At 43.0% G+C, this 23848-nt stretch overlaps 1 protein-coding gene across 7 annotated transcripts in view; it reads right to left on the bottom strand.

The window, feature by feature from the left end:
- Positions 1-23848, bottom strand: part of mgat4c (mgat4 family member C) — a 211557-nt gene that overhangs the window by 88741 nt on the left and 98968 nt on the right. For 4 of the 7 annotated variants that reach the window (XM_036146155.1, XM_036146132.1, XM_036146166.1 and 1 more), the window contains one exon: positions 10283-10366. The gene's annotated coding sequence lies outside the window, so the exon portion shown is untranslated. Of the gene's footprint in view, positions 1-10282; positions 10367-10539; positions 10592-10669; positions 10968-23848 lie in introns of those variants that run through there. The other 3 variants (XM_036146175.1, XM_036146185.1, XM_036146143.1) reach the window with 3 other exon arrangements.

The following is a 23848-nucleotide window of genomic DNA, read 5'->3' as shown; positions in this document are numbered from 1 at the left end:
CCTCTCTTACCCGGCCCGAGATGTCACAGCGCTTTGTCATAATTACTTTTGCTGATAGAGGTGAGAGAGGACATTTGCATCAGAAGAGCCGCCGAGAGGTTGAAGTCTCCCCACTCGTCATACGCAGCTTTTAATGTCACCGTAATCTCTAAAGGTTAGCACTGCCGCTGCTAGACTGTATCTCCACAACTAGCTGAATCAGTGATTTGGAAATAGGTTTGACATTGAGTTCGACTAAACCCGAGAACACACACACGCGCGCACACACACACACACACACACACACACACACGGTGATAACCACAAAGTAAATACAAAGAAAACACTGACTTCTGTTTTCCATCTTGTTTTAGTGTTTTAAGCTCTGAACTAAGCCCTCTTTTCAAACACTGCAGGCTACAGGGATAACCCCACAACAGAATGAATAGAGAAAGAATTGCACATTTGTCAAAGCACATTTTCATGGCTTCCCTGTCCCTGTAATTTCCTCTGTTTTTCCCCCCTCATATTTTTCTGATTACGGCCCACTGTGTGTTCAGCAATAAAACGGCTTGATATTTTAACCGGCGCTGAATGAACTGAACAAAACCTAAAAATAACAACCCACTTAAAATCCATTCAAACAGTCCAAGCAACTCAAAACATGGCTTAATCTGCATGTAAACTTAATCCGAGACCCAATTAGAATGACAAGAGTGGCGTGAAAAAGAATTAATCTCCCTAACTAATTTTATGTGTTTTTTTTTTCACACTTAATGGTTTCTGATCTTGATTAAAGTTTTTAAATTAGATGAAGGTAAGCTCAATAATTATAAAAAATACACTTTTCCAATGACAGTATAATTTAGTTCATGAAAAAGCTATTTAGATCAATCTCTTTTCAGAATGTAAACCATCCCTCCACCTTCCTCAGAAATCATGAATTAATTGTGATTAACCAAATTTATTTTATTTTATTTTCCCCCCTATCATGTAGAAACAAGAAAACACATAATTAAGACTCCAACCAATCATTGTGAGGGGCATTACCCACAAATGGAGAAAACACGGAGCATTGGTGAGGCTTCATAGGACTGGGAGACCTACCAAAATTCCTCCAAGTGGGCACTGGCGACTGATCTGAGAGGTCACAAGAGCCCAGAACAATATCTAAAGGACAGCAGGCCTCACTCGCCTTAGTAAAGTGTTAAGTGTTCATGGTGAGCAGCAAGAACAAGACTGGGCAAGCGGGGCAGCCATGACAGAGTACAAAACCACAGTTCATTAAAAAGAACACAAAGATCTGTCTCACCACAAAAAATAAAAACAACATTTTGTTGATTACAAAGACCTATCTACCCCTCAATGACTCAGAAAATGCAAAATAATGGTTTTGGAGTGGCCTCGTAAATGTTCTGACTAAAATCTGACTGTGATGCTGAGGCATTACCCTTCACAGGCCAATCCTATTTCAAACCCTCCAATCTGACTGAAATAAATTGGTAGTAAATATAGAGTCTCCATATCCTTGCTTGATCTTAGTGTAAGAGGGGTATAAATGGTAAATGGCGTGTACTTGTAAAACGCTTAGATGTACAAGTCATCAACTTCATAACTAGTCCGACGACCCCAAAAAGCTTTACACTACAATCAGTCATTCACCCATTCACACACATTCACACCCTGACAGGTGAGCTATGCTAGTAGCCACAGCTGCCCTGAGGCAGACTGACAGATGTGAGGCTTCCATACATTGGCGGCACCGGGCCCTCTGACCGCCGCCAGCAGAATAATAACAACAATTATTCCATCCCTTACTGACTGGTCAGTTTTGGCCACTCCTGGCCACAAAATACGTATCAGAATTTTGTTCCCATACCATCACGTCATCACATAAAAAAAAGCACCGTGTAAGTTTTGACCCAAGTATTAGCTTAATTTGAAATTGTTTTTTCAGGTCAATATACAGCACTTGGCATGTATGGCTAATCAGTGCAGGCTTCCCTTCTCAAAAACTCGCCAATGTAACTTGAGAGGTGCAGATGCGGTTGTCTTCTTCTACTTTTCTCATCCTAGAGTCAAAGTTTGTCATGGCCAAGTTTATTATTACAAAATACAGTTAATATAAGTCAAAACCTGCGTGTCAGCTCTTCTCTGTTGAGGTTCCTGCAGCCTGTCATAATCAAATGACTGAGCCTGTGGTCTGCCCCGTCTTCTTCTCTCATGGCTCCTGGAGCTCTCCCTCCCCCTCCCTCTCCCTCTCCCTCCGGCTCTGCCTTATCCTCTCACTCTCCGCTTCAATGGGAGACTCTGAGTATAATCTAAAGCGGTGAATGTGGCCTTGTCTTTACACGTAAATCAATGACTTCTCAATCTCGTGGTCCAAAGTGGTCTGCTATCAGATTCCAAAACACAGAGGCTGTTTATTTTTGCAACACTGCAGTGTGGCCAGTGGCCTTCAGAGGGGCTAAACTGGAAAGTTACGTTTAGTGTCCCCTAGTGGCTAGAAGTTACATGGTGCTGTTGACTAATATGCTATCAGAGAAAGGTAACATACCTGGTAATGATGCAGCAGAACACTGCAAATTTCACACATTTCATCCCATTATACATGAACAACAAAATAATTGAAAGACAGGTCAAAAATTTATATTCCACAAAATCTATTTTATTTCCTCGTGTTGACAAATGCAATGTGTTATACACCAGTACACATGGAAAATAGGAAAAAGATGTGACAGCAGCTTCAGGTTTAAGGAGCAAATACTTTTCCTTCATTAGTTTGATATGGATAGGTCTTTCCACCGTAATAATAATAATAAAAAAATTTGTTTTTACTTATTTGTCTCATACTAAAATTCTTTGATAATCTGAAACATTTAAGAATGACAAAAAATGTAATAAAAAAGCATTAACAGAAGAAATCCTTGAGAGGGCAAATGGGATTTTTCTGAGCCTTTGATGGTTTTGAAGTGTCAAATACTTTTGATATCTGACCAGAAATCTAAGCTTGTAAGGGTGATTTTTTTTATTTTTAAAGAAAGTTTTGTTTCTGGTTTGTACAAGGGCACACAAACATATGTATTCAAGCATTACTCTTGTAGCTTGGCTGGAAACAGAAAACAGTAACCTCAGAGAGGTGCAATTTAGAAATGTCCTTGAATCCACTCAGCAGCTGAGCAGTGATACTGCAGAGGTGTTCAACAAAGAAAGCCTGTGTCTTTGTGTCATTGTTTTTTATTCCTCCCGATCATCCACTCTGAGAGAATAGCTCTGCTTTCCTTAGACTCGAAATCCCACACCTCCCAGAGCACAAGCGTCTGTTCCTCACACTTTCCTCATTCTCTTCTTGTTTTTCTTTTTTTTTTCTTTTTTTTCTCAGATTCGGGTGACATTTTCCCAGTGCCAGATCTTTGCCTTGAGACGTTGTGCATGTGCCCACACCTCTTCTACCCCATGGAAACACACACAAACACACACATCCTTGTTGAAATTACAAAGTGAGGACCGTGCCTTGACTTCCATTAATTTTCAAGCCTTTCTACGGCCCTGTCCTGACCCTAGCAGTATATAACTGACCCAAACTCACCCTAACCTGAACCTAATTAACACCTTAGTCCTAAACCAAACCCCTAGCCCAGACAAAAAAAAAAAGAGAACCAAAAAAACTTTACATCAAAGTCCTCACTTTACTAGTAAAATGAGCAAAAAATGTTCTCGCTCAGCTGCAAGTACAAGAACACGCACACGCAAACACACATGGAGAGCAGATACACACTCCTTGCCTGGAGCCAGGCCCCTCTGTTGCTCGTCTACCTCAGAGAAGCCGGAGCCTGGCACAGAGCGGAGGCCCCGGTGTATTCTCCGCTCCGCCTGCCAGTGCTGCTCTTTTGATCCGGCGCCAGCTGATGACAGATGTACATTAGGCTCATAGTCTTTCCTGCGTTCGCTCCACTTCTCTGCCCTCTCCCCAACATGGGCAAGGTGCCCCTCTGAAATGCAGTGCATTGGTGAAACTCTAGATTCCACTGAGGTCACATCTCTTGAGGGTTGCCATATACCAAACAGAGAAATATTTAAGAAGAACACAATGTGAGTGTAGACTAAAGATCCTGATGTGCAAAACATATTATATTGATGTATGCTGACATTTGATCAAATATTTCTTTTAATTATGTTTTAAATGTTTTGTCGCACCACTCTGCATTCTTTTTCTTCTGGCCATCTGTCTCCATCTAACTCTATCTTCAGAATCTTCTTATCTCACTTGAGTCTTTCTCATTCACACACATGTATTCAGTCTTGCAACGGCTAACCTTCAAACCCTCTCCTTTCCAGAGCAGCTCTGACCGCAGATCACGATGTGCCACAGTTTTGAAAACTGTTATTCTGAGATTATTTGATACTCTCAGAAAACAGTAGCATCTGTTTAGACTAAAATTCTTGAGTCTTAAAAAGTTAAAGTATGCCCAGTTGAAACCACGGATTCACTTTGAACCCCTGATTTAGGGTCTAGACCAGTGGTCACCAGCATGTAACCACATGTTGGTGCCCTCTGTTCAAAGAAATAGCTCAGCCCTCCAGTGAGCTACATCTAAAATGTCATTTTAGTCTGTTGCTCTACTTTTGTAATCACACTTGCATTTATATATATATTTAAAAATGACAATAGAAAAAAAAGAGCATTACAAATTTGTTTATTGGTGAGCGCTGACTGTTCTAGTTCTAAGTTCTCAGTTTGGTAGCCCTTGGTGTGACACAGTACCGATGAAGTAGCTCTGTCTCAAAAAGATTGATGGCAGCAACTTAAAAACAGCCTAAGTGACAAAAAAAGGTTAAAACATGTAATTTAAAAATGAAATGGGTAGAAAAGTACTTTCACATTATTTTGCATGGACTGTCTTTCTAGGTAATTTGACCTCCTCCCACGTGCAAGCTAAGTTCATTTGTCTCTCTAAGGTGTGTATTTATATATGTGTGTGTGTGTGTGTTTGTGAGGTCCAGTGATCAGCACCTGGTGATTATTCCTCATGGAGACAGAGCTTTCTCTTCTGTGGCTCCAAGACTCGAACTATCTTCCTTAGACTTTGAGATCAGCAGACTCAGTGGTTTCTTTAAAAATAATCTTTTCATTTCTGCTTTTGTTTGAATTTTGACTTGTACATTTATTACCTTCTGTTGTGCAGCACTTTGTGATTTTTATCTTCAGAGGTGCTACATAAAGCTTTACATATTGCTTACTTTGTGTGTGTACTTGTACTTGCAGCTTAGTGAGAACATATTTTTCGTATTTTACCACCAAAGTGAGGTCTTAGATCTGAAGCGGGGACCATTTTTGTGGTCCTTGCTGTTCTGGGAGGGCCAGGGTTTAGGTTTAGCACTAAGGTGTCAATTACGTTTAGGTTAAGGTTAGGCGTGTACTGCTAATTGTTAGATTTAGGGTTAGTAACTCTGTTGGTAAAAAAAAAAATCTTTACAGTAATCTTTAAAGTTTCAGTTTTTAGTGAGAAATATTGCACAAACAGCTGCTTACGACTAGCAAGTGAGGAAGAGTGACAGAGCTGCACCGTCAGAAACAACACACAACAAAACCAGCTGCTATTTCTGAGAGGCATCACCTTATTTCTCTGCGCTATGCAGCAGGAATAGCTATTACTTGCCTTGCTTAGCATGGGGGAGATGGGGGTTAAGACCATATTGCTTCTGTTTGTTACTACAGACTCGATTCTCAGAAGCAAAGCCTATGTGCCGGCTGTAAATTACCAATCAGCGAGTCACATTACCATTCAAATAGCCACTGTGATCCCCCTGTCAAAAGGTCATGGCCTGTCTCAGAAGAGCAAAGAATTTTATTATGCCACACTCATAGGTCATTTGATGCATTTTCTTGATTCAAGGAGAGAATTGCTCATACAGGCACGCTGGTGTTCTGTTTACATTTGAGTGCTGAAATAATGTAGGTATGATGGAGCTTTCTTTTGCCAGTCTCCCTCAACACTGGGGCGAAGGAGGAACAAGTGCATCAGGATACATGGGAGCGATGCTGCAAATGAGACAGAACAAATGTGAGCACAAACACAGGAGTTGAGGCACACGAGGGGCTTGAGGGGGGGTGGAGCGAATGACGGTCGCAACACATTTGCGACAAATTCAGTGTGTGCCTAATGCTGAGCACTCATATCCCAGCCTCTGCATTCAGATGCTGCGCGGCCGTCTGCAAATATCATACATTATCACTGCATCTGTTGCGGAACAGCCTAAAAATGTCAGCTGAAATGCATGCGGGCCTTTTTTTTTCCCGAGCCCTGTATGAGAGGCTGCTTCACAATTCAACAGGCGACCAAATGTCAAGCAAAGTGTTGTATGGAAATGACTAATTTGACCTATATCAGCTCATTCTTTTCTCTGCTAACATGGTTCACTCTGGTTGTGTATGAGACTGTATAAAATACAATATTACTAAACAGGTCTTTCATCAAAGTCGCTGCTTTGATCATAAAAAATGTGGTGCATTCCAAAAGTATTCACACACCTTCAACTTTTACATACATTGTAATGTTACAACCACAAAATTTTGATTTTATTCCATAGGTCAAAACGAAGTGACAAATAATTTTGAATGCAAAGAGAGATGGTTTTCAAATAACGAAACGCACAGTTACCGCTCACCTTCAGAAGTCATTAGTGAACAAACAGGATCATGTCAAACAAGAAACACGCTGGACAGGTCAGGGAGAATGTTGTAGAAATTAGAATATAGTTAAGTGATAAAGCACTATACAGAGATTCTGATATTTCATGGAGCGACAATGACATTTCAATCTTACACTGCAAAAATGGATCTAAAAATAAGTAAAATGTTCTTAAAGTTAGTGTGTTTGTCCTTGATTTGAGCAGAAAAATAATATTATCTGCCATCGGAATGAGTATTTTGACCCCAAAAATAAGATAATTAGACATCCTGCACTTGAAATAAGACAATGGAGATGAATTGTTCCTATTTTAAATGCAAAATTCTTATTCCATTGGCAAATCATCTTATTTACCTGCTCAAATCAAGGACAATAACACATATTTTAAGAACATTTTACTTATTTCTAGTTCCGTTTTTGCAGTGCAGGCCAACAATTAGTTCACACACTACAAACCGGCCTTTACAGAGGAAAGCCATTATTGAAAGACTGTCCCTTTTGTGCTTTGCAACAACCCATGGTGGGCTGAACTGTACAGATGTTTATATAAATCAACCATTTTTGAAAACCACTAACCTTTCCCTCTCACAATTATAAAGTTGAAAATATTCAGTTAGTAAGGCATGTGGATATTTTGCAAGGAACTCTAGGATTTCCAACAGCTTGTTTCAGTGGCAATTTAAATCCCTAGCCAGTTTTAAGAATATTTGTTGCAGGCAAGCTTGCAGTCACGTCTTGCAACACACAACATGAGCAACCTTAGAAGCAATGAAACATTCTTCGAAAACCCTACTCCGCCGAGGCTTCCTCTCATTTGGACCGTAAACCCGCCGCACTTCTCTGCTCAATTCTGTCCTGTAGGAGAAACAGCTGTCTGCATGAATCTTTAATGTTCGCCCACACCGGCATGCCATTTCATCAGATGAGAATGAGGATCACCTTGATTTAAGCAGCTTCAAGTCCAGGCCCTTTCAGAATGTAAAATACCTCATTGACGAGAGAGCAGCGCTTAAAAATGTTGCAGATTAGTAACAGGAAAACAACTCCAGTAATAGCGTGAATCATGGAAACAGATCCAACAGATGCAGACTAGAAGCAGATTTAACAATTTGTTTGAGGGCCTTTCTGGGTGTAGCCTGGAGGTTTTCAAATGGCCCAATGACCACTGGAAATAAGCACCGGTGAATGCACAGATGGATGGATGGATGGATGGATGGATGGATGGATGGATGGATGGATGGATGGATGGATGGATGGATATTATAGACTTGGTCATGCAGTGGAGGAAAAATTAACGCCACCAGAGAGGTACTGATTTTTACGTTGGTGTTGTGATTGACTCTTTACAACACGAGTCTAATCAATGTTAAACTGGACAAAGTGACTGCTATGACATAAACGGCATCTTCGATCATTTATTTCCAACTGACGCAACAACACAGCCTTTCCTGTCTTCGCCTCGGGGTCGAGACATCAAAGTAAAAGCATACATGGAACACATGTTGTTTGTTTGTTTTTACTAGGCTACAGTAGATGAGTGTTGATGTGCAAAGGGGAAAGAGCGTTTGGACGTCAGCTGGTTTACGTCAATTCTCCCTCCCAATACCGAGACACAGTGTCGTTTAACGTCGCCATTGTTGTGAAGGATTCTGACTGGCTGACATAGGTTCAGCTTTGTGGTATGCTGCCCCCTGTGTGTCTGGCATGTTTAAAACAACGCTCAGTGGTGTATTTGTATGAGTTGGTGTGGATGAAAACTTTTCTGAAAACAATGTGTATAATAAAAATTTTAACAACGATGTGGGGGAAATATTCCTTTTTATATAGACCCGGCTACGTGTGTACAAGGCCTAAGTGAAAGAAAAAAAAAAAAAAAAAATTTTAAGCGCTGTAAGAATTTAATGACTTGTTCATTTTCAGCTGATTAGAACACTGAAGTTAGCAACTGCTTTGTTTTATCATATCAGTACCTATCTCAGTAGAAAAAATTATTATTATTACTGACACACAATATGTAAGATGATTTGTAAACTGTGAGATTGAAAAAAAAAAAACGTTAGCTGCTAAATACAACAAAGCTATTGTCTGCTTTATAATTATCAATACTAAACTAAATAACCATTTTCGCGTTTTTTTTTTCTTTGAGTCTGGAATTTATAGGATTTATGTAGTTCAAAAGCTGTAATACTCAAAGTAATAATAGGTAAGTGTTGATAAACGCTGAACTGGATAACTACTCAGAACTGGATGATTTAAAACACAGCCAGAGACTGTTTTCTGAATATACAAAGGTAGAACTGTCAACACTTCTTGGAAATAGGACAAGCTGAGAACCAGACAAATATGAAAAGTGTAGTATACAGAGTTGTCAAACCCACATTAAGAAATTCTGCGCTGCCTAAACATTTTCACATAGCCTGTCATTTAGGAAACCTTTACTCTTAAATTTTGTTTCATCTAATTTTCACAAACACAATATTATGTACCAATTTGTCCCTGGAACTGGATGGATCTTTACAGCTCCACTGATTTCCTATTAAGTTTATCTCTGCGTTTAATTTCTCTCTACTTAAGTGGAAATGCATTATCTCTTGTTTGCTTCTGAAATAAACTTTCTTTGAAACTGTTATTGCAAGTATAGCACAATATTATTAGGCTCATCACGACATAACAGCAGAACATTAAATTACACCATCAACAATTCATGAAGCTGCTTCTGCTTATTGCTTTCGCACACATGTAAACACTGGAATCTGATGCCCATAATCACAACAGCAGAGGGCAATGTGATGACAACAGACACCTCTGAGCTGCTCTCTTATTCTGCCGTGATTAACTGACTTCTAGAGCACGCTAATAATTACACACGGTCGGATTTCCAGAGTGAAATCCTGCAACAAATTTAGTAAATGCATTTGCATACAGCCAAACACGCACTCGTCCACTGTCTCTGCAATCTAAATTCTTGGTTAGGGCATTTATCTACCGTTGCCAGATTTTTGGACTTGTTTAAATTTCATAAAAAGGTTGCTGATTAAATTAACTAGAAATAAACATGACAACCTAAATGTGCAGTTCTGCACTGAAGGACCGCATGGATGTCAATACCGCCGTAGTTTTCGAGTTGTTGCACATAGCGCTTGAAAAAAAAAAAAGGCGATAACAGCACCAAAGTGCAACTTCTTGTGTTCAATATCTTCTCTCCCAGGCAGAAGCATCCCTTCATCCAGCCAACAAGTGCATAGCACGGTAGTTTCAAATCGTCTCCCTGCCTGAATGTGAAGCACAGAAGAGAATCCTAAACTCATCATTGCTGTGTGTGGACCCTTGTCTTGCCTCAGAGCTCCGATCCATGGAGTGCAAAACTTTCAAGCTTTGAATCAAGTCATTCTCAACTTCATTGTTGAGAGCATAATAAACAAGTCTGCAAAAATCAAATTAGTTTTTATTGCAGCTGAGCCATGAGCTTGCCACTATTTACCTTTCCTAAAGTCTCCCCTCTGCCTGTGGGTTCTTTTGGGAAAGTAAACGAAAGCAACTGCTCTGAAGTCGCAGGAAAACTCATTTGAAGCACATGCAAAAAGCAAACAAAAAAGAGGAGAAGGGATTACCTTCAGAAGTTCAGACGTGTCTGTAGGAGAGAGTCTGTCGGGTGGCATGGATGGAACGCATGAACACATCTGCTTCTTCTGTATCTGGGAAACAAAGACAACCAAACATGATACGATCAGACATCATATTTACTGCTATGCAAACATCAGTATATCAACCTGAGCGTGATCTTTAAAATTCAAAAAAGGGGACAGCGCAAACAGCATGTGGGAAGCATGAAACGTAAAAAGTTTGCACAGATAATGTTCCAACTCACTGAGCCCACACCACACTGATTCACAGCCACAGGGGCATCACACTGTGCACATAAAGACAATTAAAAAAAAATAGCTTTAAATTCCCAGAGCAGCTGTAGGCTCAGCAGACTGCGTCACCCGGTGCCTTACTGTTTAGGATGAATCTCCAGAGCCCCCTGAGGAGGAGAGCGCTTTGCCAAGGATGTCCAGAGACGTTAACTGTCGCTGTCTGTCTCCCCGCTCAGACACCGACGGCTCTGGTGAGGACGTGCAGCGCTCCGACGCTGGGGCAAGGTAATTGGCTAGAGATGATGGGCCATAAACATACATCAGAGGGGCGGCAGAGCGCCAAGCAGGCAGCTAACTAAGGCTCTCCTTCTGCCGAGTGGCTCTTGTTTGTCGTATGCACATGTACACACGCGCTCTTCATTGTCTTGCTCTCCCTGGGCTATTCACGCTCTTTGAACACATGGGCTGGCCCTTCGTAACAGTAGCAATGAGAGAAAAAAAAAACGCCACTCCCCTCAATTTATCACCATAAACCCACTTTGAAATGCTGTGTACAGATCTTTCACCATTTCCTCAGCATTATGACCGTACCTGCTTCCCCTAGGATGTTCTTCCTGCCATTATAGTCCACTGATATATTACAGTAGTGCCCGTTCAAAATGCATCATCACCATAACAGATAGGATGCCCTCTGTCTTACCATTTCTACCAGCACACATTGGTGGGTAATAGGCTATCCGTTCCTGTGGTGCTATCACCACTGTGCAGACTTTCCATCCCATTACCATAACCCCTCTGTCATAATAAGCAAGGAGATCCCTCCAAAGTCCTGTATGGACCCATACATTCAGCTTGGTTAGCCCTGATCTGTGATTTGCAAGTCAGAAAAGTAAACTTTTTCTCTAAGCGGGATGCACGAAAGATATACTGTGACAATGTTTTACCAAATATATAACAAGTCTGACATTCTCTTTATCTGTAAGCAGTTTAAAAGTGAAGTCAGAGGAAGGATAGAAATATGATCAGCTATTTAACAGAAACTACGGTCCCATTTGTCACGGTTTGTACAGTTTTTGGTTATTGTGCTGTTTTACCATTTCAGTATCTTTAGATTATGCTTTTGTTCCTTGTTTGACATCTCAGTCTTTCCTTAGTTATCCTAGTTATTTTCCTTACATGTTTTCCCCTGGTCGTCCTGTGTTTCTTATATTTATTAGATCAGCCTTGTTCCAGGTGACTTCTGGACAGTCTTTAGTTTATTCCCTGAGTCTAGTTATCCTCAGTTACATTTATTCTCTTCTTTGTTCCCCTGTTGCTCTCTCTCGCCCCCTGTTGACACTCGCTCTCTCTCCTCAGTTTTTCCTCCTAGCTCCTTCTCCACACCTGCCATCAATTAGTCAATCAACCTGCCGTTGTTCCAGCTCTCATCCTCCCAGTATTTGAGCTCCTCTCATTTTCCCACTCGCCGCTGGTTTCTACTGTGTTCTTCCTGTCACTTCGGCCAATCGCTTCCTAGTTTGCGTCCCAGGTCTAAGTTTTTGCTCTGGCACCTGCATCCTCCAGTGTTTTTGTGAGTTTTGATTAAATCCACCAATAACTTCTCGCTGCCTATCAGTAAGATTATTGAAAAAGCTGTGTTTCAACAATTAAACACCTTCTTAACTATGACCATCCACTTTGAAATTTTCCACTCAGGTTTCTGTGCTCACCACAGTACAGAGACCGCCCTTGTCAAGGTGTTCATTGACATGCAGATTGTGGAAGAACCACAGTGCTGGTACTATTGGACCTTAGTGCAGCATTTGATACTGCCGATCGCTCCATTCTGTTCAAGCGCCTGGAAAACTGGCTCGGCCTTTCTGGTACAGCTCTCAACTGGTTTAAAGTTTTTTTTCAGTCACTAACAAGCGTTTGTCCAATCAGCTGTCACATTTTAAAAACTCTAAACACAGTTGGCACAGCATCGGTCTTCCGTGGCCATACCATTCACATATTTCATGTTGTTTTCACACAATATGCGGTCAGTGAACACATTTCCACAATGCTTCAATTTTCTTAACAGACAAGCTATGCCTCCCAACAAAATTATGGATTGTTTTTGTAGTATTTACAAATGTTAACACACACCATCCCACAATAGCAAAAACAATATTTCAAACCTTAGATACAGTACAAAAACCTCTGTTTCTGCAATGATATCAGTTTGAAAACAATATATCTCGGCTGATAATAAACAAACATTTAAATAATTGACACACAGCTGATTCCAGTCTGGTTTAGACTTGTAGTGGTAGGGTTTTTTTCTTCTATTACATTGACACTTATATATAAAAGGAGGACTTTGAGGAGTGATGTTTTTGGAAAAAGAAACATAAAAAGACAAACACTGTAATGTCTGGACGAGGAAGAGTAAGAGCAAGGGGCCCAGGGAGAATAACAGGCCCAAGGAGAGGGCAAGGTAGAGGTGTAAGAATGTGTGGTGGTGGCATTCCAAGGGCTCCAAGAACAGTAGTCAGTGATGAAATTCATGCCACTATCATTGACCATGTAATCAACCATGGTCTTTCACTAAGAGAGGCTGGTGAAAGAGTGCAGCCCAATTTGAGGCGGTCAATGGTTGCCTCCATTATACGCATCTTTTAACAAAACAACAGGTAAGTATTGCATTTTACATGGATTGTTTCTATTCTCACTTGACATGTCAATAAGGTCATACAGTAATGCATATGTTTAATTTTTTTTGTCCCTCTAAAGAATGCAACGTCTTCCACCCTCTGGGGGAAGAGGAAAGCTCCTCAATAATGATCAAGAGCTGGCCATTGTAGAAATAGTTGTTGCAAACAATGCAATAAAACTGCGTGAAATTCAAACTGGGATTGTGGAGGACCATGGGATATTTGATAACATCAATAGCATCAGCCTCCCAACCATTACGTGGACATTGTCCAAACACAGAGTGCGGATGAAACAGCTCTACACTGTTCCTTTTGAGAGGGTGAGAGTGAGAGAGTCAAGGAACTACAACGACAATATGTCCAGGTATAGTGTATATTCAATTCAATGTCCAGTTCTATAAGCTTTGCACTTTGCAAGTAGGTAACCTACACAGTAATAGGTCACAGTACAGTATGGATTGTAGTAATGACATGATTTACATAAACTTTGTTTCAGAGAGTTTTGGAATTGGAGGCCAACCAGGCCCCTCATGAATTCATATACATAGATGAGGCAGGATTCAATCTGGCCAAAAGGCGTCGACGTGGACGAAATGTAATTGGAAAAAGGGCCACAGTTGATGTGCCAGGACAGAGAGGGGCAAACATTACCATGTGTGCAGCAATTGCAAATGCAGGATTACTCCTTCACAGATGTCAGGTTGGACCCTATAATACTGAGCGTATCCTTGCCTTTCTCAATGATCTCCACCAGTGCCTGTTTCCAGAGCAGGATCAGGAGGGTGAAAACATGAGGACCTTTGTAATTACCTGGGACTATGTGGCGTTCCATCATTCACAAGCAATAACAACATGGTTTGAAGTTCACCCAAGATTGGTAAGTCTCTTCCTTCCACCCTATTCATCTTTCCCAATAGAGGAGTTTGTTTCAGCATGGAGATGCAAGGTTTATGACTATCAGCCACATGACCAGATGTCCCTCCTTGAAGCCATGGATGCTGGCTGGAGGGACATCACAGTTCAGGATTGTCAAGGGTGGATCTGACATATCAAGCGGTTTATCCCAGGTGCATCGCCTTGGATAATATCAGATGTGATGTTGACGAAAACATGTGGCCTAACCCTGAAGATTGCAGAGATTACATACAGCAATATTGTGCTTTTTATCTTTTAGTTCCCCCAATATTTATCTGGACTTGTTGCTGTTTTTTTTTTTTTTGTTCAGAATGGTCTTGTGTGTTTCACGGATATTTTGTTCACTGTAAGAAATACTGTAAAACTTTTTCTGTTCTATCAAACCGTGTTTCTACTGTACCTCCTGTAGTAAACAGTAAAGGGGAAAAAAACGGATTTGCTTTTTACTGGAATGCTTTTGAATGTGAATATTACTGTATATGTGGACATACAGTTACCAACCAAGAAATTTAGTTTAAAAACGGTGGAATGCATGTTTTGCATGCAAATATCTTTAAAACTGAAACATAAAAGTCTATGTAGTTTTTGTAATGTCAACAATAGCCAGTATTTAGAAACTTGGTGTACTTTGATTGACTGCATGTACTTTGTGAAGTGAAAACAAGTGTAATTCTTTGACAGAATAATTTCATTTTGAGTCAGATTTCCAGTGTTTTGGTAGAGATAGTGTGTGCAGAGAAAAATGTGTTCTATATTGAAATGAAGAGTAAGTATATATTTAACAAAATGTGTTTTTGAGAAGAAAATTATCCATTTGGTCAACTGTGTATTGTAATTGTGAGTCTGTGTTAAGAGTTTAGAAATAATATCTGAAGTATGGGTAAGTGGTTGAAAGTAAATCCTGCTTAAAGGGCAGGGATTTTTTTGTGTCAGTAGGTAACTTTAAATCAGAGATGACAAAAATCACATATGGGGTTCCCCAAGGGTCCATCCTGGGACCCCTCCTATTCAATATCTACATGCTCCCTGTAGCTCAGATCATAAAAAACAACAACATAAGTTACCATAACTATGCAGACGACACACAGCTTTACATCACCATGTCACCAGGTGACTATGAACCAGTTCAGGCACTGAGGAAATGCTTAGAATAAATCATTACATGGGTTTGCCAAAATTTTCTTCAGTTGAATAAAAACAAAACAGAAGTAATAATTTTTGGACCAATAGAGGAGAGATCAAAAGTTAGCACACAGCTTCAGCTGCTTCAGCTAGGAACCACTAATCAGGCCCAAAATCTAAGTGTAGTGATGGACTCAGACCTGAACCTCCAAAAGCATCTAAAGACAATTACAAGGTCGGCTTTCTATCACCTGAGGAACATTTCCAGGATTGAAGGACTAATGTCTCAGCAGAATATGGAAATACTAATTAATTTGTTTATTTTCAGTACAATTGATCACTGCAAGACGATCAGACGACTGCAGCTGATCCAGAACGCTGCTGCTTCTAAAGTCGATCAATCGTTCTAAAGTCCTTCCACTGGCTCCCTGTAACTCGAAGAATAGACTTTAAAATACTTTAATACTGTTAGCGTCACTGAATGCCTTAGCACCTAAACACATCACAGACTTGTTATCAGTGTATCAACCCTCCAGACCACTAAGGTCTTCTGGCTCCAGCCTACTCTGTATACCTAGAACCAGAACCAAACCAAACACGGAGAAGCAGCATTTAGCTCCTATGCTCCATTTATCTGGAACGAACGAAAGCCCGAGTTATTTTAAATCAAGATTAAAAACACATTTGTTTAGGATTGCCTTCGACTGTTCTAGTTAAACTGTTTTACTAAAACATCATTTGTTCAACTTTGTAGTCCAACTGTTTTTAATATTTGCTTTTAGTCTCCATTTTCTGATGTTTTATTTTGTCAATTTGTCTACATGTTATGTAGAAATTTTTTTGAAAAACTTTTTAAAATTTAAGTTGTTGAAAAATTGCAAGTTGAAAAATTGAAAAATATCTGATCTTTTTAAGTCATGTTTGAGCCACTTCCAGACGTGGTCTGGAATCTGATTTGTGTCAGATCTTTTTGAATGCGAGTCCTGTGGGAACGACCAAGATGGATTTAAAGAAGCTATAAGCAAGATATTTCCTGTAAAATCAACCTAAATCATTCTAATTTATTACCTGGGATGGAAGTAACATTCTCTATAAACAATCGGTCCTATCCATCAACAATGTCTTAGTCAAGTTTTTCTCTTTTCAAACTTAGATGTACAGTCTGGTTGTAACGGTTGTTGCTGGCGAACCCAAAATTCAGCCGGACACAGAGTTATGTAAAAAAGGTGCTTTAATGAAAAAAGGCAAAAAGCAAACCAGGAGATGCAGATGTCACTGGTATTGAGTCCAAGCTGGTGGAGGACAGAGACACACAGAAAAACACGTGAGATGCTAGGAGATGACACAACGATCTGGCAGTGAGTGACTAAGTGAGGCAGGTATATAAAGGCAAGTGAACAGGTGAGCTGAGTTGGATCTTAATTAGGGAAAACAGGTGGGAATGGTCTGGGCAGATGACTGGACTGACTGGGGAGTGAACAGGGAGATGGCAGGCTGACTACTGAATGATGAACTGAGTAAATAGAGCAAAGTGCAAGACAGAACCAAAACCAAACTGTCACAAACTAAAACAGAAACATAAATCGTGACAGAATAAACAGAAAACGTCCTCATAAGCCCAAAAACTAAACTAAAACAGAACCATACTGTGATACTGGTACTACTTCTGAGGTCCGTTCTTCGAACGTTGCTTAAAACATCCGAGATCAAATAAGACATCCAAGATGATTTCATCCGGTTAACCATGATCCGGCTAATTGGGTTCTTCGAACACACCTGTTGTTTATGATTAGTATGGCTGGATTGAGTTATCTGAGATATGTGTCGCTTTAAAAGGGGAAATGTATCGATAGTAGAAACAATGATCAGCAGCGCTACTATTGGCTGTTCAGTATGGCCAAAGAACATGCAAGCAGAACACAAGCATTTAATGGAAGGTTATGCTGAATTTGAGTCATTAATTAAAACGACAGGGAATTTACAAAGTCGTCACAAAAAAAGTTACTGGAATATTACAAGCAATAGTGAATTAAAGAGTTTTAAACAGCTTCAAGATAACTATAACCTGGAAAAATGTTATTTCTTTAGATACCTTCAGCTAAGATACCATTACAATAAAAATATAATTTTTTTGGAGCAGGATGAGACAGGTATACTTAAAGTCTTATTAGATTCCAGCAACGGAAGACCTCCCCCCCATGAAATAAGCCTGCTCTCGAGCAGGTTTTAGCTTGCGCATATTTTGCTATGACAACAAGTGCAGGATGTCTTTCAAAGAACTGAACAACCCAAGATCATGCCAAATCGTCAACAATCAAATCCAGCAAACTGAGTTAGCGACGTACGAAGAACGGACTCCAGCTCAGTGTGTAACCCGTGTTTACTTCCTGGTTCCTCAGCCAATCTTGTGAGATTTCCCAGGGTTCCCAACACAGAGCACAGCATTTGGTATTTTATCTTGGCAAAATAGTCAGAACAAAAATAGATCAGAATACAAAATGATATACCTATCCTGTGGAAGTAAAATTTCACAACAGCAACACCATTTAAAAACTGTCATGGTTTAGTTTTGGTCTGGCTGTTTTCCCGGTTATCATCCAGTACCTCCTCCTCTTACTCAGCTCACCCTCCACTCCTCAGCAATCAGTCAAACCTGTCAGGCACTAATTAGTCTGAATTAACTCCACATGCCAGCCTCCCTACATAAGCCTCCCTCAGTCTTCTCTTCCCCGCCTGTTCGTCTTCAGTCTCTACCAACACCATGCCTGTCTAGTCCTGTTCTCATCAGTCTCCACTCACTCCACGTCTGTCAGCCTGGTTTGCTCTGTTGCTGGACTGCCTGCTACCCTGTGCTCCAGCAGTCCTACACCCCAAGAACGGTCTTGCTCTGCACCTCTGCTCTGACAGCAGCCCAGCATCTCCAAGAACTCTCTCCAGCTTCTTCCAGTCAGCCTGCTACTGCACCCATCATCTCCAGTCCGGTTACTAACTCTGGTCATCATCATCCAACTCATTACTTTCAATAAACTGCAACAGATCAAGCTCTGTGTGTGCGTGCTCTGTCCGGGTTCACAAAGACAAATCATGACAAAAACAACATATTAGATTGTTGTGATTGGCAAACTGTTGTACTGATTTGAACCACAAGGTGTTGGTATTACTTACTATAGCTCCTTAATGCTTCGTTGACGTCACTTTCAGTTGACATGTGTCACAACTTTGTACCACCAGCTGCTAGAGGTTAGCATTAGCAAGCCAGACCACAGCTCCCTGCCACAGTGCTGCTCAGTGGAGGGTCAGCAAGATTTTAGACCTTATTTTTATATGCAGTAAAACTTCTACTCAAGGCAGCTCATATAGGAACCATTTGGATGAGGGACTTAACGCATGGCCGTGCAAAATTCATGTACAATCCTGCACACAGAGGACTTTACATTGCTGAGACGTTTTCACTCGTTGCAAATCCATTGTAATGCTTTTCAACAGGGGTAGCGCCTCGTAATCTGCCCCAATGCAAAGTGATAACACGATTGCGGCAAGTGTCCTGCCTTTGGAGTAGAGATGGAAGGGGCTGATGTATATCATTAAAAGTTGCTTGCGACTTCCTTAAGTTAAATCCCTGCCCCACCAGTCCTGGCGGCAAAGCTTTGTAAAAGGCCAGAGTTTCAACCTCTTTTTAGTTGTGCGCTTTCCCCTCAGTGCCCGCTGACACATTAAATGGGTTCCGATGGACACTTGAATCCATACTACCTATTTCCTCTATGTTTGGTGTACTAAAGTGGGCTGCGTGAACTCATTATTATTGTCCTTTTGCACATGCAGGTCAGTTTGGAGCCATAAACAGTTCACACTGGAGTCAGATACAGGCAACATTTTAAAAGTAATGGGAAAGACCTTGCAAAAAAACTCTGATTTCAGAAAAAATCTGAATTTAGCATCAAAAGTAGGAACTGTAGGTCTTTAGAGTTTTCATTAGAATCACATTTGCAGTCCATTCAGGGTGAAACTTTAGGAGAGTTGTCAAAACTTCAGTAGATAATATGAAAAAATAACAGCTGAGTTTCTCTGTTCTATCTTGTCATAGCAGCACTGGATAACTTAAGTATAAATGTATCTTTTTTACATATTTGTTAAAACTGTCACTATGTCCTGACAGTGACATATGAGACAGATAATCAAAAATCAAAAATAAAAATCAAGCTCCTCCAAGCGGTTCTATTTCATCCCTACTGACCGCCAGAGGCGGTGCTTTAAGCACTGAATGATCATTCTTGCGCATGCGCAGGTCGAGTACTAATGACAACAAAGTCACCTGTGACCTGCCGGGGACCCACGTGACTCTATATAGTCACGTGGCACCCGGCGTTCAATCCCTTCGTTCTTCTCGCGCGCAGGTATGGTCGTGTGAAGCTGACTGCTTCTGTGTGTACGGGGGAGTCAGTGACAGCCGCCATCCGAACGGCTCTTGCCCGTTTACATATTGATGTTCCTCAGACCCAGCCTGCAGCTTCCAGCGCCTTCTTTAAGCGCAGTAGATCAGAGACTGCCTTTCTGGTTCCTCCCTCTGGGGAGTATATACGGGAGCTGCATGCTTGCTGGTCAGACACCAAGGCGCTTTCACGTCTGACAATAGATGGCAGGGTCCTGGCAGCTATGCAGAAGGCACCCATGGTTGGCTTGGGGCAGATGCCAGTGGTGGAACGTGGCATTGCCTCTCTTATTGTTCCACCTGATGAGGTTTTGCGGCCCAATGCGCGTTGTCCGCGCCCTCAGTGTCGCATTACTGACGACCTTCTCTGCCAGGCCTATGACTCTGGGGCCCGCATGGGCCGGATTGGGAACTCTCTCTCCCATCTTATGTTGGTCCTGTCTTCCTCCATGGAGTCTGTTCCACTGGACCACGCCACGCAAGGCCTGGTTGATGCATCTCTGCAGGCCTTTGCTCTCATGACTAGAGAGCTTGGACACACACTGTCCACGCTAGTTCATGCTCGCCGCCAGGTCTGGTTGGTGCAGTCGCCTCTTACTGATCCTTGTAGGAGAACCCTTCGGGCCCTGCCTGTTGTTCTGGGGGAACTTTTTGGCTTTGCAGCACTGGATGCCTTGGACCGTACAGCTCAGGCCTCTAGAACAAGGCAGCAGCTGGCAGGCCTTCAAAGACGTGATCGCCAACCAGTCCGCACTTTGGCAGCTGCGGGTCCTTCACAGAGGCCTTCACGCCCATCTCTTTCCCTTGAACCACAGGGGCTGGTACCAGCCCAGACATCGGTCCAAAGGCCTGCTCCAGGTCACGGAAACCAGGCTCAAGACCAAGCTGGGGCAAGGTAATTTCGTTCCTTTCGAGCCACGCAGTCTGGTCGGCGTCCTCATAAGCCTTCAAGGGGCCGGGGGGCCAGCAGATGATACCTTAGGGCCTGCGGTCGGTTGTTTTACCCCAGGACAGCTCGGCTTCTGGGCTGCTCACATCCCAGATTTGTGGGTGTTGTCCACACTGTCCAGGGGGTACCCTGTTCAATTCCGCCACAGGCCACCCATCCCTGGCCGGGTCAGGATGACTGTGATCCACGACCCGGTGAAGGCACAGGCACTAGACCAGGAAATCTGCACCTTGCTGGCCAAGGGCGCTATAGTGCCTGTGGACCCCCTGCGGGATCCAGGGGGCTTTTATTCAATATATTTTCTGGTTCCGAAGAAGACGGGGGGCCTGCGTCCAGTCTTGGACCTCAGAGGCCTGAATGCGTACCTGAAGGTCATGCCTTTTCATATGCTGACCATCAAGGAAGTGTTGCAGGCAATTTCCCCGGGCGATTGGTTCACTTCAATAGATCTCAAGGATGCCTATTTTCATGTTCCAATCGCTCCGTCCCATTGTCGGTTTCTTCGTTTTGCCTTTCAGGGGAGGCACTTCCAGTTCAAGGTCCTCCCGTTCGGACTTTCGCTGTCTCCCAGGCTGTTCACCCGATGTGTCGCAGCGGCCCTCTCTCCTCTGCAGGCACAAGGAATAAGAATCCTCCCTTACCTGGCGACACGGAACCAGGCGGTCCGAGATACCCGGTTAGTTCTCCATCATGTGGGATGTCTGGGCTTGCAGGTACACATGGAGAAAAGCAGTCTGACTCCCTCACAGGAGACTGTCTTCCTGGCATTGCCATGAATTATGTGTCGATGACTGCTTGTCCGTCACCCCAGTGGGTGAACAGAGTATTGAGAATCCTTCCAGAATTCAGGCGTGGCATGGCACCACCTCTTGCGCGGTATCTTCGCATTTTGGGCATGCTCACAGCCGCATCCGCCATAGTGCCCTTGGGACTGCTGTCATTGCGGCCCCTCCAGATGTGGTTGAACAGCTTCGGTCTCGACTCCACACGGAACACTCATCGTCTCAGACGACTTCGGGTGGGGCCTCAGTGTCTTCAGTCTCTGTCCCAGTGGAGGGTGAGGGCGTTTATGACGACAGGGGTCCCGCTCGGCTCCCTCCTGTGTCGTCGGGAAGTTGTGTTTACGGATGCATCCTCCACGGGCTGGGGTGCAACCTGGCAGGGCCAAATGGCACAGGGGACATGGTCCCAGCGGCAGTGCAGGGATCACATCAATGTCCTGGAATTACAGGCTGTACTTCTGGCTCTTCAGAGCTTTCTCCCAGGCTTGCAGGGAAAGCATGTGCTAGTGAGGTCAGACAACACTGCTGTGGTTTTTCACATCAACCACCAAGGGGCTACCAGGTCAAGAAAACTGTTGTGTTTGACTCAACAGCTGCTAACCTGGGCAGCTCCATACTTGGCCAGCCTCAGAGCAGCCTGCATCCCCGGGCCAGAGAATGTGCCAGCAGATTTTCTATCCCGCCAGAAGCCGCTTCCAGGAGAGTGGAAGCTTCACCAAGAGGTAGTGGAGGACATCTGGAAGGTCTTCGGCAGGGCGGACGTGGACCTCTTTGCCTCAAGGGACGCATTTCACTGTCCCCTTTGGTTCTCCTTGGACCACAGCAGCCCTCTGGGCCACGATGCGCTGGCACATGACTGGCCCCGGACCCTCCTTTACGCCTTTCCACCATTCAGTCTGCTGTGCCCTTCCTGGGGCCCTTCCTTCCAGGAAGGGCACAGGGTTCTGCTGGTAACACCCTTCTGGCCAGCGAGGACTTGGTTTCCTCTACTGCACGAGCTCAGCTCTGGCTCGCCAATGCGTCTCCCCTGCAGGACGGATCTCCTCTCCCAGCTGGGGGGTCAGATTTTGCACCCCCAACCGGACCGGCTCCAGCTCTGGATTTGGCCCCTGCAAGGCCGGGGTCCACTTTCTCGAGATACACTGGGTCAGTAGGGCATACAATGGCTACTCGACCTGCGCATGCGCAAGAATGATCATTCAGTGCTTAAAGCACCGCCTCTGGCGGTCATCCGGGATTCATAGAACCGTAGTTACAGCAGTAATTTTCGTTCTATCGCCATTTGCAGACATACACCACTCCTGGGCAGAAACAACCTATGAGAGCCAGGAAGAATGTCTGGCTCTGATTGTTTATTGGCAGTGTCAAACACTCTTGTGTATGCACTACTCACCCCACCCCCCTCCACCCCTCATAATGCTACCATCATTCAAGCTATGGAACGCCAATAGGCTGCAGCTGTGTGGATAAATGGCAGAGAAACAACCTGCTTTACATGAAAACTGCCCATTTCTAGAGTGGCACCTGCTCAGAAAACAAAGACAGGTAAACATGGAGGGGCACGGCAGGCTCTGCTGTGAAGGAAGAGCCTTGGAGGGAGGGCTGTAGCACAGCAGACAGCAAGGGGAGAGACCATTTCACATTACTCCCTACTGCAGCTTTGTACTGTCATCTTTATGTTGTGGGACATGATGGATTTGGAAATGTTGTCAGTCATTTTGAAATGTCTGGGATAAATTAAGGGACTACATTGGGGGTATCAAAGTGTAATCCTCAAGGCCGGTGCACTGCAACTCTTATATGTCTGTGCTTGCACACATTAGTGAGTCAAATAGTAAGGTCACCAGCAAGAATCTGTATAACAGAATCTTCTAATTCCTTCATTTCCAGTTGAATTTAAAACTGCTTTATTGATCAGATAACTTACTGCACATTTTTTTGTTCTTTGCGTGTTATCACCATTAAAAACAAAACAAAATTTAATCAAACAATTGTCAGGGTGCAGTATTTGCCTGCTGCACCCTGAGCATTTTCCAGCACCTTCCTCCTCCCACCCAGCTCTGGTTCCACTCACCTTAATCATCTACACCTGGTCACCCTCCAATCATCCTGGACTCTCTCCACCTGCAAGCTCAACTATAAAAGCTCACCTCAGTCACCTCTTCAAACTTCTGTTGCACCTCAGCCAGAGATCTTCCCACGTTTGGCTGAGTGACAACTTTACCTAGTCTGGCTAACCTGATATTCTCCCACGTCTGGTTGTCAGAGTTCCCCGCACCTGCCTGCACCTCCAAGGACTCTCCCTGCTGCACTCCTGGTCCTACTGCAGCCCATGGACTCTCACCTGCTCCGGAGGCTTCCTGTTTCTGCGTCGCAGCTCTCCAGTGCTCTCCAGTTCTCCAGCTCCTGCTCTCATCATTCATCAACTCCATCCGGGTAAAGACTGGT

This window comes from Fundulus heteroclitus, chromosome 2, assembly GCF_011125445.2.
Source record: "Fundulus heteroclitus isolate FHET01 chromosome 2, MU-UCD_Fhet_4.1, whole genome shotgun sequence".
Taxonomy (NCBI): domain Eukaryota; kingdom Metazoa; phylum Chordata; class Actinopteri; order Cyprinodontiformes; family Fundulidae; genus Fundulus; species Fundulus heteroclitus.
The sequence above is the reverse complement of the archived record's forward strand: the minus strand, read 5'-3'. Positions and strand labels throughout refer to the sequence as shown.